Source organism: Trachinotus anak, unplaced genomic scaffold (assembly GCF_046630095.1).
Source record: "Trachinotus anak isolate AG129_WGS33_773 ecotype Australia unplaced genomic scaffold, CSIRO_AGI_Tana_v1 ptg000034l, whole genome shotgun sequence".
Taxonomy (NCBI): Eukaryota; Metazoa; Chordata; class Actinopteri; order Carangiformes; family Carangidae; genus Trachinotus; species Trachinotus anak.
This window is the reverse complement of record NW_027273885.1, coordinates 6,713,667-6,727,659: the sequence shown is the minus strand read 5'-3', so window position 1 is coordinate 6,727,659 and position 13,993 is coordinate 6,713,667. Positions and strand designations below refer to the sequence as shown.

Genomic DNA, 13,993 nt, shown 5'->3' with positions numbered 1-13,993 from the left:
TAAAGTTCCCCAAATGCATCCAATTTCTACGCGGTAAAAGGAGCATAGGATCCCGCATCTGCAGCCAATTAAGGCTGAGGAGGACTGGTGAATAACGGCGTGAACCTTCCTCCGAGACAGCCCCGTGGGCCGGGACCCCTCTAGTGTTACATTTTAAGCATCTTACCTTGCTGTTATCCATCATAAACGAGAGCCAACTGATTTTCAGCTAATACGCATTCCACCCCCTCCCTTTTACCTATAGACTCCCCTAAAGTGAGGCTGAGACGGAGTGAGTGAGTGTTTTTCGACTGCGAAAGTCAGACTTAACTCAGACCTCGAATAAGGCAAAACGTTCAATAACAAGTCTGATGCAATAACACACAAACATGAACGAGAATTGAGATGGAGGCTGCAGTTTCATTTCACTGTCGCAGTCATTTCGAAACGTGCATTTTTTTATTTTTTCGTTTTTTTTTTTTATTTTGGCATCTATTGAGGCTCAATCTGCTGCTTTTCTACAGCCAGTCTGTGCATCGGTCACAGCGAATAAAACAATTAGTGCTGATTATGAGTTACCGTCCTCCTTCACGCACACCTACGCTGCAGAGTGCGCAGGACTTCAGCAAACGCAAAAATCCGCTTTAGCTATTTTTCACACTCACCTGTCGTTTCCGTGTTGGTCGCTTGATCTCTTTCGATCGAATCACTCCTGCTCCAATTCTAAATAATTAGTCCCGTCCAGGCAAAGCCCGTTTTTTCCCAATGATGATGACAGTGAGTTATTTTGAAAGGGGCTGAAAAGGAGCGCCGGGTGTATGAATGGAAATGCTCCTGAGATGGGAGAGCCGCGACCAATGAGCAGCGAGAGAAAACCTCCCCTTGCCTGCCGTGTGAGGCCACTGAACCATGAAATGAGGGGAAAGCAGAGAGAGAAAGAACGTCATAAATCTGCTTTACAAAGTCTTCTGGTGGAGAGAGGCGTCGTTGAATATGTAAAAGATATGTATTTTGTTTTTAGACGGTTTTGAGCTTGTTTTTATTTGTTATTAGTATTTATTTGCACACGCATCCCAGCCGCAGGGACACATGTGGGTGAACTGCTGTGAAGAGTCAAAGAGGCTCACATGCACCACAAGCATCACCGCAAAAACAACACTTTTCATCCACGAAAATTTGATCATGTATCCTCTCACATGAAAAACGCTGGGGTTCAGTTGGGTTCAGCTATAACTACAGAAATAATTTTTCCATGTGACAAATGTTCAGAAACTAATAGATTATCATTCAAAAGGATAAAACTTGAGTGAGTTTCTGAACAGTCGCCCTTCTAAATGTTATGCTTTGCAGACCATCATTCCCTCCGGTTAAAGCCAAATATCAGTTCTTTTCCTTCTTCTTCTTCTTCTTCTTCCTCTTATTATTATTATTATTATTATTATTATTATTACTATTATTATTATTAATGTGTGTGATTCATTTGAACGACCAGCATCTGTCCTGGAGTTTCTGCGCAGACGCTCACTGACGTCCCTGCCTGTCCTCACGGTGACAGCTCCCGCAGGAATACAACAGCAGCACCAGTTCCTCCGCAGCAGGTTTGTCTTTTCCTGCTCAGTTGACCCCACTCAGTTCACTAACTTCATTTCCTTCACTTTGCTGCCCTCAGCTTCGACCAAAGAGTCCCACCAAAGGATGTGGGGCAATTCACGGTGAGGAAAGCCGCCCAAGCATAGCATTTTATAGCCTCATCAAGGTCGCTATTTCACGCAGAGCCACCGAAGTGAAACAGAGAAGTCGCCTGTAACTTTTTTTTTTTTTTTTTTTTTTTGCATTACAGAGCCTGTGATACGAGACGTGAGCTGTGGGCTCTATTGCTGTAATTTGGGCCTGTTGACGTGACCATTGCAACAAGCATCTATTTAAAAAAAAAAAAAAAGTGTTCTTCTTGCTCACTGTTATTTTACAACATAGGATTTGTCTATTTGCCGCCAAACGGTGATGCAATCATAAAACTCTGATGGACACTCTTACGTGAAGCAGGTTGGTTTAGTTTGGGAAGAATTACAATAACGACACTCCCAATAGTACAATCCTTCAACGCAATATTATACTGACTGGCTTCACTGTTTTTTTTTTTTTTTAACTGTGTTTGGGGGATGGGGGGGGGGGGGGGGTCATCTGGTAAAAAGGTCGTCTTTCATCACCGGCTAGACCTTCTGTTTGTTGCACCGTTTCCTAATGCAATGATTAAGAACAACAACATTGATAATAGTGTTCCCAGCACGAAACAATGGACGGATATCCCAACATCCGTTTTACTGAAAAATGGCATTCATGCGCCTGCTGTGTTGCCTTCCTCAGGATACAGTAGAAGAAGTTTTCTAACACATTTGAACAGCAACTATTAAATTCTCAAAGAGCAAAAGATGAAAAATTATATAAATGGTATTTTGTGCTAATATGAATAGAAATATTAATAGAGGCCAAAGCATTCTGTTGTCTTTAAAGAGCACCTAGTCAAAGTGTTCGCATTTAACCAAAAAAACAGCTTTTGGTGGGAATCCTTAATAAGTTTCCATCATATTTAACACAAATTAAGTTGAATTTCATTTCAGTGCATTAAATTTAGACTGTGAGGAAAAAGAAGTTGTGATTTATTCACATTAAAAGACAAAAAAAAAGGCATCTCTCTGTTTAAAAATGACATCCACTGTTCTATGCCTATCACACTACACTAAGTTAATTAATATTTCTAATTGCTGCTATCACTTAGTTAAACTTAGATGGCAATAAGCACAATGCTACTTAAAACAGCAGCATGGCAGAGATCTGAGGTTGTTGAATGGGCCTGCTGAAGTTGACTACACTTTCTGACAATGATTGCTTTGTGTTATGTGGCAACTCCCTCTCATGTGTTTTTGAAGGAGGTGAAAAAACAGAATATGTTTGCAAATCCCTCAAGTCCTCTGTCTGGTTGTTTCATCAAGTCTTGCACCATCAAGGACTTCTTGTTTTTGTGCTTTGCCATGGTAATGACATTAGACGTGGAATGTAGCTGTGAGGTGGAGAGCTCAAACAAGAATCTTGACAGTCTCGATTGTCTCATGTTTATTTAGCATATAGTTGCAAACAGAATCCCCCCTTGTGTTTTAATAAGCATACTTAATCCCACTCTGCAGTCCGGCCAAACAATCTACCATCAACGGTTTCCCATATGCAGTCCCCTGCCAGTCTTTCTTCACTGGTATGTTAACATTTCAGAGCTTCTTCTCTTGGGATTCCACCAAAAGCACTTGTATTTGAGATGATGTGGGCAACCTACAGACATCTGAGATTACATCGCCTAGAGTAAATGAAGCTCCTTACTCTGAACTGTAATGAGTTATTTATTTAGTTGAAGGGGCTACCGAGAGATGATCTAGAGATGGAGATCAGTCTCATTCCAGCCCTTTTTTTTTCTTTCTTTTCGCTCCTCAGGGAGAGGGGAAAATGGCAGTGTGGCACCAGGGAAGGCAGGGCAGAATATCAAATCTTTTCATGCAACCTTCCAGGCAGCCATGGCCCAGACATGGAAGAGTAACTGCAGAGCACACGTTCAAAACAGTAGAAGTTCCTCTTCCTTAATATTTTAAAAATATTTGTATGTATTGAATCACAGCTTGAAAGATTTAGGAGAGGCCAACTGGAGAAGCAGGGTATGTATGTCTTGGTGCCCACTGTTCAGCAACTAGACCTGTAGCTCTTGGAGGCAGGTCTTAACCTGTGTACACTCTCTGAAATGCAACAACGTCCCAGCTAAGGCTTTGTTTGCTGTGAGTAAAGGGTTAGAAAGTGTTTTGAAGCTGTGCTTGTCGAGTCAGAGAAACAACTTGGTGTATGGAGCAGCAAAATACACAGAAGCTCATCAAAGCTCGTGCCCTTGCTGTCCATTTAAAAATTGCGCGCACAATGCAGAGTGCAGATAGCAGCCCGCTTGTGAGTGCAGTGATAATTAGCAAGGGGAAGTATTAAATTAAAGCAAGGCAGTCATTTTATGAGGCAAGCATTTATGAAGGTAATAGCATCCCTATAAATTTACGACCTCCCAGTGCCTCTGATGTGTTGCCACTCATCAGGTCCAGAGCACACCGCTGATATGTCTTCTGTATGACCTTATCTGTTCAGCCTTGGTATTCTTGCCTCAGGGGGTAAGGCTGAGATGAGGGCTTAGATGTTTGGGCAAGGACATATGGTGTCGAGACAAAATGCATGTTGTCATTACGTACAATATGTTCTGGTATGCGGGTTACCATAAGAAAAGAGAGGTGTTTTTGGGTCAGTGTCTGCATGTGTGTCTGTGCTTCATGGCTCTACATTGTGTGTCCATATAATTACTTTTCCCTGCACCACAAAACACTGAGAATTTGTCTTCTCTCTGGGTATGTACAAGGATTTCCCAGACCACTTATCTTATGTCAGTTCAGCTGTAAGTGTGGACACACCCTGCCTCTAGTCCAGACTGGGCATGGGAAACCAAGGTGCTCCCCTTACATTTTAAATCAATCTGGGTTGCCAAGGGGGGAGGCATCCCTACATGAACAACATGAGGCTGAAATGAAGCCCCTGAAAATGACTGCTCTTGTGGAAAAAAGCAGGGCGAGCGAGAGCAGGAGGAAAGCAGTGCCATTTAGAAAGCCTAAATCATCCCCTGAACTATAAATCCACTGACCGCTCATCATTCAGCAGCATTTTAAAAAGCCCTTAAAGAAAAACACTGAGTGAAATGAATATGCTGTCACCTCTCATTTGGGTCTGGCCCACTGGCTCAATAAGAAAAGTGTTTTTCCCTGGAAGGCTGCTAGCCTGGTCTGAGCTCTCAGGTTTAAGGTTTACCCCTGTCCCGCATTCTCAAGGCTTTTACTTTGAGGCCCGCGTCTCTCTTTCCTCCCCCACGTCCCCCCAGACATGTCTGACAGGCTGAACTCGATGTGGGCTGCTCACCAGACTACAAAAATCATTCATCTGTGCCTTCAGACGGTCAAATCTGGATCTAATAAAGGGAGCTCGCTTATTGATCCTATTCATGGGGAGAGGTAGTGCCAGCTCTTGCCACTGGAGGGCTCTCTGGCTCAAGCTAGAGGTGGCTCATTGAGGACTTTAGGTGCCCTTTTGTTCAGATTGGGGACATTATGAGGAAGAAGTGTTGACATTTTTGAGTGAATTTTCTCAGGTGATTCATTATTAAGATTAAAAAAGATCTTACAGAAACTTATTTTCTGTTTTAATGATGTTTGTGTTAAAAAAAAACAACTTAAAGTGGGATAAAAAAAAGTCTGAGACCAGACTTTTTAAGAAAGTGGTTCATGTACCTGTTTGTACCTGTGACTTATCTAAAGACAGTATACTGTATACATATACTTCCTCTAAGGCTTTACATCTGTGAGATAAGACGTTTTTTCAGGCCAAAGACAACAAGGACAGCCTCCTTTTTCACCTGTGGCACAAACAAACATGTGAAACAGGAAACAGACGCTGCTGAGCACTGACACAGTGCCAGCCAGATGAGGTCAAGACATTGTTTTCCTCTAAACACTGGGGTGAAATACAGAACGACAGCACAAGCCACAGAACAGCACGAGAAACATCCTCACAAGGGTGGACAAGGCTAGGGAAGCACCTACGAATGAAAGAGGAGAGAGACAGCATGAAGGAGAGTGAGTCATAGTCACTTTTAGGGTTGTGTTTACGTGTGGATGAGGGCACTACCCCAAACGCCTAGGCAAACCACAGCATTCCACGCCGGGTCTTAAAGAGACAGAGCGACGCTGTCATCATGGGTATTTGGGGAGTAAAGTGTTAACATATGGTGAGGGCTATTTGAGACGGCTGGTGAGACGCACAGAAGCCAGTAGGTGGCCGTGCCAGCTCTCTGACTGCAATCTGACAGCAGGGTTTACCACCTCAAATGCTAGGTCAGGTAGTGTGATGACAAAAAAAAGAAGAAAAAAAAGTAGCTTTAGAGATGAATTTGAATTGGTCAAAATAAAAGAAGCTCATAAAATGTCTTAAAAAAGCCACAAAAAAGAAAAAAAAAATCATGCTAAGAATTTTTTCACAGCCAAGGGGACTTGGATTTTTGGTTTGTGTCATGCTACTGCTAAAAATGACAGTTTAACACATACTCCACCTGCATTTCAGTAAACCAGACATAGAGGGCAGAGTTGAGCTGTGAAACAAGAGTGAAAGCAGTGTCTTGTGTCAAGCTTGTGCTATGAACTTTTCTCAGTTACATACCCTTGATTATACCAAAACTTGCATACATTTCACAATCTACTCATTAACTTAAAATTGTATTTATTGTCACTATTGCATTAACTTCTGGATCTTTAACAATAACTGCACTATCCATGTTAAACAAAAAGACAAGTTTCCTATGAGGTTAGCTGATGTGGAGTTCTAAAATTCCTGTGTCTGGTTTATATTTTCAGTATATCAGTGCATGCAATTACAAGGTGTACAAAACCAGAGTTGCATTTGCAGTCTTGAGGTTAAATCAAAATTTGACCACTGCTGTTTCAGCACTTTATGACATACAGTCTTGTGTGTGCGCATTTGGTTGTTTTTGGGATGTTCTGTATGTCACAAACATGAAATAGGGCCCGGTAACACAGCGCTGTGAGGTGCCATACTGAAAGCATCTACACACAGACAGCAGAGTGGGTGAGCAGTCTGAATGATGATAGGCCCAGATTGCATGTAGGAGAGGGAAAAAAAAGCTCTCTGCTAGGAAGACAGAGAACGAAGACGAGAAAGAGAGAATGAGAAAACTAGAGAACTGTGTAGGTGTGAGGAGGGAGGTGAGAGCGTGTGTTGACAATTGGGCAGTTAGAGAGAGGGAAAAAGCAAGTGGGAGAAAGAGAAAGTGTGTTGGTGAGGGGGGGTTATGGAGAACGGGCTTTTGAGAAGGAAAGAGAGGATGCAGAGAAGAAAATTAAATGGAAGTGAGGGGGCAAGAGGAGAAACAGCCTGTTTCCTCACTGAAAACCCATGGCACAATGTGGACCTAACATCCTTAAACCATCAACAGAGCTCTAAAAATAACCCCATTTCTGCACAGTAAGAGGTGGGAGTGGAGTGGGAGTAAGGGTGAGTGAGGTGTGGGTGAGTGGGGTCGGCTGGTGGTTGGAAATGGGATATGGAGCTTTAAACTGGGAGTGAAAAGTTGGAGAGAAACAAAGAAAGGCGGTCCTGCCAGACAGCAGCGATGAGAGATGAGTTTGACTGCATATGCATGTGCGAGACCAACATAGATGGAGAGAAACAGAGTGTGGGAGTCAGAAAGTCAAAGTGGAAGAGAGACAACCTCAATCAAGCCCCCACAGCACACTTATCACAGTACTTTCTCTTCACAAACACTCTTACTTTTTGGAAATAGTTTTTCTTTTCTCTTAAATGCTGAATCAAATGCAGCAGGGGCAGAACATGGTAGTGGCACTCACTTGTTGACTGACATGGAATTTGAGGCAGGTACTACATTGGATGCATTTATCTGACACCTATAGTTACTAATCACTTTGCAGTTTCACATTTCTCATGCAAACATATGACGAGCTGATTAGAGATGATAGATAGATATCAGCTGCACCTTGACCCAGGATGACCTTAAAATGCTGCAGTGCGTCAGGTATTGTATGTATTAAGTGTTTATGCATCTTGAAGTAACTGAGCTTAGTCAGACATCACTGAAGCTGCCATTTAAGCAGTTTGACACTGCATTGTGTTGTGTTGAGTGGATGAATGATGGACACGAGGCCTACGCTTGTTTCAGTGTATGTTGTCTGGATAGGAGGAGAGTGAAAACATTGCTCATTCATACAGGTAACTGTCTTATGGAGTTTCTCTGTAGAAATTATATTATAAATTCAATAACATGAACATATGTAACTGGATATGGAGAAAAAAAAAATATAATGGTCAGTCACAGTCGGCTTGCCACTGTCAGCTCAGATCCACCAGATCTAAGATCAACAAGGTATTTCAACACAGCGGCTAACTAGCTTGTTTCCTGAGTGCACTATTTCATGTAATACATTCAATTTAGCACTGTGAAATGAATTTCATCAACTATGAAGACTTCATAGTAAAATTTCAATAAGTCACAGTATTAGCAATGTTCATACAGAGAACATACTATAATGATTAGATTTTTAAACATTTGTGTGGTGCGCTGAGCTAAATGCCATGGCTACATCTCTCATGAAGTGACACAGTTTCTCATCTAGCAGGAGCCTACAAACCTACACAACTGGATTTAAAGCAAGTGGCATCACACACTATGCAAATCGTGTTTTACATAAGCTGCACATAAGAAACATTCATTATAAGGTAATGTGAGTTAAACAAGGCTTACATAAGCTATTTGAAAGTTTTGCTGTTGCTATATAGCCAACATAAGCACAGACAGTGGTTTACTTACTAGGAACAAGAAGCTTTGTGAGTTCAGCATCAAACTTAATTCCTTTCAGAGCTGTCTGCAGAGGTGGAAAGCGACCCTTTAGTTTGGTTCTATTTCTATCATTTATTTTCTTCTGCTGACATTAGTATGCAAAGCAGCTCGCCCTGGCTCAGTTGGCCCATCTTGTCACTAGTGTCCAGTCTGCCCTGAAGGAGTAGCGCTGCTTAGAAGGTGAGCCTCTTGTGTAGTAAATGCCACGGCAAGACTGTTAAGTAAACAGCTGTTAACACTAATGTTGGCCATGTAGCAATAGCAAAACTTACAAATAGCTCCTAAATAAGTTACCAACAAGTGTAAACTAAATGCCATAGTAGATAAGCTGAAAAAGAAAACCTACCTTGTAAGAAACATTTCCACGGTCACATGCAAGAATTATTTTTGAAATTTCTCCAGATATTTGACACACATAGACCTTGCTCCAGATTGGTTGGGTTTATCGCATCAGGGCAGTACAAAGCAAGCTGTGCAATACAGAAAAGTGTGCTCAGTTATTATCCTTTTCTTTAGTTTTAGTTTTCAAATGTATTGCAACCCACCTGCCACATGTGTGGGTTATAAAACAAAGTACAAAAGTCATTTCCAAATATTTTTATTCTCTACCGGACTGGTATGGTAGAGAAGAGAAGCTGGAGGTGAAGTATATAAGACTGTCTTGTGCACTTCGACTCCTGCTTCTGGGGACACAACACAGACTCCGTTGAAAACCAGCCACTGACAAGCGGCTCTTTCTTCCCTCTCATCACCCTGATAAGCCCTCCTCTGCAGCCTGAACCACACCTCATCACAGACTGGATGAACTGAACGAAGCCGACAGGTCTACTAGTGGCACTGATGTTGTTATCAGTGTGAACACAACAGGGATGTAGTGGAACTAATGATACCGCTTTCTCACAACAAGTGACCAGGGAAATCTTCAGGTTGGCTGTCAGACTCACCTAGGTCCAGATTAGCAAACTGTAAAAATCCTAGGACGTCTGTGTTAAAGGTGCATTGATGGGTACAAAAACTGCGAAGAGAAATAAAGGAGGATATCTCTAACTCTTTAGACGAGATCGCCACTTCAATAGTCTGTAGGGAGAGAGCACAGGTTTAGAGGGTTTGCGAGGAGCACAGAACTTGAGAAATGTTGGGGTATTAAGTTCATATATCATATTTTATATCTCTCTTCACTTGACTACTTGATCATCACATTTAAATCTGATGACTCTGCAAGAAAACTGAGCAATGGTTGGCTTAGGTGCCTGTTGCAGAATTTATGAATATTAGCGAGAATACCAGTTGACTGAGGTAAGTCCTTATAATTTTGTCCAGACCTCACATCCCTGGTTGGTGCACTCATGTCAGAAATCTCTCCCCTGGTCATGTTAGTTTCTGTTTTTCTTGTTGTGCTCAACATTTTTTTTTGCCTAGCATGTTCTCTCTGTCCCTCTGTCTTTCTCTCTCCCCATCTGTCTCGCTGACTGCTCTCCCTCTCTGTGCCTCCCGGGCCTGTCTCTCCACCTCTCCTCGCTCGCTCCAGCCTTCTCTCACGTCTCTAATGAGAGTGTATGTTACACAGGCATTCAGAAAACCTCCTCTGCTAATTACATGACAAGCATCTCGTTCTGGGACACTAATGAAGAGGAATAGTGAGCTGGAGACGCCACTGGAGTGGTGCTGGTGTGTTTGTGTGTGTGTGTGGTGCAGGAGGGTCAAACTGGCCACTGGGTGGGGCGTTTGTGTGTGTTTGTGTGTGTTTGTGTGCATGTGTGTGTACGGGGGTTGTATTCTGGCGCCAGGCCAGCAGCTTATCAACCGGGGCATGTTGGACTCAGCATCTCATTCTCACCCTCCCTCCTCAGCCTGCTTTTTCCTTTCATCTTATTTTTTTACATATTACATATTTTTTTCTGACAAAGGATCAGTGTAAGGGCGATATTTTTGCTAAATAACGTTAACTTTATACTTAATTCAATCTGGTATGAGCTTTGAAAAGGACACTTGCTCTCTGAGCTTTTGAAGTATGATGTAAAATACATGCAAATCCATGATCTGTCCCGTTTGCTGTACTTGCTTTTTGTGTAACCATTAAATGTGCAGTGTTCGTTTTGACAGTAGAATCAGTGAGTTGTAGGTCATGTCATTAATTAAGCACAGCACTGACCGACAAAAGAAAAAAATGTTTCAGTACATGCACACACTTACAGCCTACAGTTAAACCCAAATACAGAGGAGACAGAACACGAAAAGGGAGAGAGAGCGACCTAGGCAGAAATCCAACAGCTCAGCATGTGATTTGGAGGAACTCTTTCTGTCAAGAGGCACACTCGAACAGAAGATCGCTGTCCCGTACCATCCCTCGTGAAACGCTTAAGAAACACAAGCCATCTGGAGGCTATAGTGAACACTCTGGACCCATCAAATATTGAGGATGTTTGTCTGATTTACAGAGCCTATTTAGGAGTGTTTGGACAACTTGGCTGAGGGATTGGTGCTTTAATTAAAGATAATATCAAGAACTAATATTGCCCCCAAGACCTTTGCCTCACAGTCAACAGTGCAACAGAGTCACTGTTCTGTGGGTGAGGGTGAGAATCTTAACCACAATCACTTCTAAATGAATCTAGTCAGGCCTGACACAAAGGCTTCTCCATGTTCCCTTACTACCCCGTGTTCCTCCACTTTCTCTCTGCTGGTGCCAATAGCAACGCAGGCTTTTTCAGGCCCAAGCCCACCGCAGCGATGGCATATTGATACTGTCATAAAATATTACATCCTCACTTTATTCATCAGAAGTGGGCTTTAATCTAAAAATATCATGGGCAGGGAATAAAACAGAGTTTTCAGCGGCAGAAAGATTAGGCCTGTGCTTCTCTCACTGAGCGCCACAGCTCGGAAACACTGAGGCCCAAAATAGATGTTCTTCTCATAAAGGGCTCCTTCTTTGTAGTCGGCATTCAGCAACAACATCTGCAGGGCAGTTTCTATGGGGGGAACAGATTCGGGCAGGCTATCAAAGAGAGAGGCGATCTCCTGTGAGAAGCGGTGGGCGGAGGACTTCCATATTCTCTCTCTCTCTCTCTCTCTCTCTCTCTTTCATTTTTTCCTCTCTCTTGCTCCTTCCCTCTATCTCTTGCTTCCAAAAAATCTGTGGCAATCAGGACGATGCTAATAAAAGACCATTAATATCACCTGTCAGCGCTATCTTTGGAAGATCCAAAATGAGAAAATGAGACAAAAGGATTCACAGTCTGGAGCTGCACACCAAGACGCAGGGAACCAGAGGAGGACTGACAGCAGTACGGTTTAGTGTACTGGTTTAAAAAAAAAAAAAAAAAAAAAAGTATTGGGTTATTGGGTTGACAGAGCTCCATCAATGTCCTAGGATGAAGACAACATAAACATAAAACTTATGTTTCATCAACTTTGATTTGAATTTAGCAGGATAATGTAGAATTGTCATTTCAGAGCACAGATAGAAATATGACCCTATGTGTCATGAGAACTTTGTTTCAGGGTTTACGTTATATGGCCAAGATTGTAAACTCCCGTTGGTTTTCGATATGGAAAGTTGGATTGAACGCTGTAAACTGTGAAAAAGAGAAATGAACAAAGTAGGAAAGACAGTTTATTTCAGGATTATTTAAAATTTTTCAGATACTCTGGTAGAAATGAACTCATATTTGTTTAATTCAGAGCTGATGTAGATGCAAGAGCACTAGAGGACTTTACAAGGAGATTGGTGGTGAAGGCCATAAACCACAGCAGGTCTTTTGACTGATGGCTTTTACTGGTGGTGATGGCAAGGCGTTCACTATCTGTTTAATGTAAAACATGAGCACATCCAGCACAGAGGAGGAGGCTCTGAGCGGAAAAAGGTGGCACCATAATGGGGAGGTGAAAGGCAAGGGGGCAACGTGATGATAGTGGCTTCATGCAGACCAGAAGTGAATCAGGGGCCTCGCCTTTGAACTGGTGAGCCGGCTAATTGAAACAGCATTGCCGGGGCATCGGCTGAAGATCTGGATCGCATTCATCCTCGCTTTTATTCAATTTGGTCTCATCACAGGGGCACGTCCCGTGCTTTTCTCTGCACATGGCAATAAGTCATACCCCCGCCTTTTGCCCTCGACGTGTTGCCCATCTGTGTCCCCCGGGGGCCCGGGGCGCTGAGGCCCACCAAACGCAGAGGGATTCAGACGAGGTCTTGAGAAAATACAGGCTGCCTGCCACTGAGCCCCTTATGGTACTTCTTCACGCCCCTCACCTTGGACTTGACCCCCCCCCCCCTCCCGTTGCCTCAGCTCTTCACTCACACACGCACACAGGCACAGACACACACACACCTCCTTACTCTGAGACTTTTAAGATTTACTGTTAAGAGCAGTGGCTGTCAGGAGGTTTGAACCGTGCACTTTCTAATTCAAACAAATGCTGCACTGGGGTCATGGAATTATCATGGAGCCACAAGGTGTTTCAGATGACTCGCAAGTGTTGAGTGTTAAGCTGATAGAGAGAGAGAGAGAGAGAGAGAGAGAGACGTTGCTCTGTGCTGTTAGGTAGCAATGCAGCAGAAAGCTTGAGAGCATTGCAGCGTGGAAATAAATAAACAAATAAAGCGATAAATAAGCAAATAGATAAACCTTCACACCCTCACCTGGTTATCACTAACCCCTATCAGAGCAGGGGGATGTAGATCTTGCGTCGTACTGAGGGAACTTCTCATTTCGCAGAAGAGTGGTCAGCGTTTCTGTCACAGCTTTAATCAGTGTCCCACATGCATTGCCTGTTGGGGTTATGATAGTCAGTGATGTACATTAAATAAATTCTCAAGAGGCAGATGCTTCTCAGGTGTATTCTGGCAACTCCTGAGACAAATTGGTACTCTTCCGCAAATGGTTTGCTTTAGCCTGGTTTGATGGCAGACTTCAGGGGTTCACCCTGCAGGACAACACACACAAGAGCCAGGAGATGTGTACCAGCAAATTTAAAATGTCACGCTCTGATTCAAATGTATTATAGAATTATTTTCGATTTTTTGCATATCAGTGCTTTAAATAAACCTCTGCCTGATGTGACACACGTACAGACACAGATTTTTTTTTGTTTTTCCCAGATGACAACATCACAGGAAGATCAGCTATTGTCATTGTCATCACAACCGTCTCCATGTGATGTTTCCCTCCCTCTTTCCTGCTATTTTTCCCAGTAAGACTTTGGCTGAAGGAAAACAAACTGATAAATAAACAAGCTGAAATCAAATTTAGCTGAAAACAGGCCATTTTAATGAAACATTACACAAAGCGATGAGATAATATAGTTCTGGATTATTTAAGGACGGGATCAGTTGTTGCCTTAATAACTTCATTGTTTAGATTCCTTGCAGAGCGCTGAAGACACTTCATAGCTGACTTTACATCAGATAAATATACTTCACCCACAAGATTTCCAGATATTTCAATAATGTAAGATGTAAGACAGGACAAGCTGTGTCCAACGAAGCCCCGTTACTGACTACCACAGGGTCCCTGCAAGTTC

At 42.7% G+C, this 13,993-nt stretch overlaps 1 protein-coding gene across 5 annotated transcripts in view; it reads right to left on the bottom strand.

Moving 5' to 3' along the window:
* The window catches only part of fli1 (Fli-1 proto-oncogene, ETS transcription factor), a 31,526-nt gene extending 30,672 nt beyond the window's left edge, over positions 1-854 (bottom strand). For 2 of the 5 annotated variants that reach the window (XM_071471560.1, XM_071471554.1), the window contains exon 1: positions 645-854. The gene's annotated coding sequence lies outside the window, so the exon portion shown is untranslated. The remainder of the gene's footprint in view (positions 1-644) is intronic. The other 3 variants (XM_071471556.1, XM_071471553.1, XM_071471555.1) reach the window with 3 other exon arrangements.
* Positions 855-13,993: the final 13,139 nt, after the last annotated feature.